The sequence below is a fragment of the Octopus bimaculoides genome, chromosome 6, assembly GCF_001194135.2.
Source record: "Octopus bimaculoides isolate UCB-OBI-ISO-001 chromosome 6, ASM119413v2, whole genome shotgun sequence".
In the NCBI taxonomy this organism is placed as follows: Eukaryota; Metazoa; Mollusca; class Cephalopoda; order Octopoda; family Octopodidae; genus Octopus; species Octopus bimaculoides.
This window is the reverse complement of record NC_068986.1, coordinates 4220853-4223104: the sequence shown is the minus strand read 5'-3', so window position 1 is coordinate 4223104 and position 2252 is coordinate 4220853. Positions and strand designations below refer to the sequence as shown.

At 39.3% G+C, this 2252-nt stretch overlaps 1 protein-coding gene across 4 annotated transcripts in view; it reads right to left on the bottom strand.

Annotated features, from left to right (window-relative positions):
• The window catches only part of LOC106875251 (protein-tyrosine sulfotransferase 1), a 503452-nt gene that overhangs the window by 480618 nt on the left and 20582 nt on the right, over positions 1-2252 (bottom strand). The gene's annotated exons all lie outside the window — the stretch shown is intronic.

The following is a 2252-nucleotide window of genomic DNA, read 5'->3' as shown; positions in this document are numbered from 1 at the left end:
TATATATATATATATATATATATATATATATATATATATATATTCTCCAGTATATTTCTTCATGATGAAGTAGTTCTTGGCACTTAACTGATAGAATAAACAACATAATAACAACATTGGCATAACTTTTGATTATGTTAATCCATCATTTGCATAAAAACAATTTTGGTAATTAATAGGTGATTTGGTTTAAGTGGTAAGCAATTTTCATTTTCTAATTACTATTTTGAATTAAGCAAGGTTTAGTTTTACAATAAATTATATATGCTTTCCTGATTCTTTGCATATATCGTCAATAAAAAACCCCATTAATCACGGAGTAAAGATTAATGTAATTTTACACCTTATAACGTCATAACATTTCTAACAAACCTTTCTCAAAGAATTCTTTTTACAATAAATATTGAAATCTATCATACTAAGGGTGGGATGAAGGTAGTATACTTCTTTCGGTTAAACTACAAATCATGGAGTTACATGAAAACGGGTCCAAAAGGGTTAATATGATTTTGCATAACACTGTAATTCAATGATAAACAAGAATAAATAAATATCCAGAGTTTAAGCTCTGAAACAGAAAATTTTTTTTAATGGAATTTGAGTAATTCCTTTTGTGCATGTGAAAATATCTTATCTTATGCACCCTTTTAAAGCCTAGCCAGGTTCATGGGCCCGGTTTCCCAGTTTCTATGGCGTATGTGTTCCCCCCAGCTGGACAGGACGCCAGTCCATCGCAGCGCTACTCAAGAAACAGGAAGAAAGAGTGAGAGAAAGTTGGGGGCGAAAGAGTACATCAGGGGTCGTTACCACCCTCTGCCGGAGCTTCATAGAGCTTTTTAGGTGTATTTGCTCAATAAACACATACACAACGCCCAGTCCAGGAATCGAAACCGCGATCTTCCGACCGCGAGTCCACTGCCCTAACCACTGGGCCATTGCGCCTCCACACATGTGAAAATATGCAATATCAAAAAGAAAAAAAAAAGAATTATTTATGAAGAAACAAAGTCATGGAAAGAACACTAAACTGAAAAGAGAACTAACTCAGGCAAATTTTATGAATTCAAAACCATCTTAATTTTATTGAATATGACAAGGCAGAGTTAGTGCCCCAGCATGGTCACAGTCCAATGACTGAAACGAGTAAAAATGATAAACGGTGGGTTAGGGTTACAGGTCTTGCAACTCTGAATAAGCCAACAAAAGTAAAACTCAAATTTTCTAAACTGCTGCTGCTTGTTTCATACTCTTGCTTGATGGGACTGGGGTCATCCCAGGTTAGTGGTCCCAGAGGCCTCATTGACTATATAGAGTCAACCAGATCCACCCGTGCTCTCAATCGCTAGTGGTCCCATGCCAGCCTTCCAGCATCTGCCAAGATCACATCAATCTCTGGAGATCTTCCTTAATTCCGTCTAGCCATCTGGTGCAGGGCTGGGCACAGGGCTTCTTCCAACCTACTGCTGCTGCATCAAATGAGACACAGCCCATTGGCACAACCTTTGCCAATCCACCCACCAATGACAACAACAATTGCCTGCTGCTCCTATGCCGCTACAACAACCTCTATATTGCTAACACCTATTTCTCTTGCAAACATATCCATCACTGGACTTGGCACCGTCTGGATGGCTACACCCAGAAGGTGATTGACGGCATCATCATCACCTCTGCTGGAGGTCATTTGTCCCTGACTGCCAAGTCTACAGAGGAACTGAAGTTATGAGCAGGGCCTGCCACTAAGCACCAGCCCTGCTCCAAGTACCAGCCCTGCTGTGACTCCTCAACATCATCTCTACACTGGCCAAGATGAGATCAACAACTAGGAGATCTTTAAATCAAGTGTCAGCCAGTTTGTGCATGTTCTGGTAAACCTTTCCCCAAGTGACCTTGGGTTTCACTGCACATACTAGAGTTTTCTAAACAATAAAATTATTAGAAGTTTATTAAATTAAACCCTTACTTTACTGATATCTAAATTATTGTAGACATTTTACCTTTAAATTCACAGGAGTCAGGATTAACAGACTTATTGGCTACACTTTAGTGGACAATTGAATTACATTAGAGGTCATGCAGAAGAAAAGGATAAGGATCTTAATCCTCAATAATTAATGAGATTGTTGTTGGCACTCCGTCGCTTACGATGTCGAGAGTTTCAGTCGATCCAATCAACGGAACAGCCTGCTCGTGAAATTAACGTGCAAGTGGCTGAGCACTCCACAGACACATGTACCCTTAACGTAGTTCTC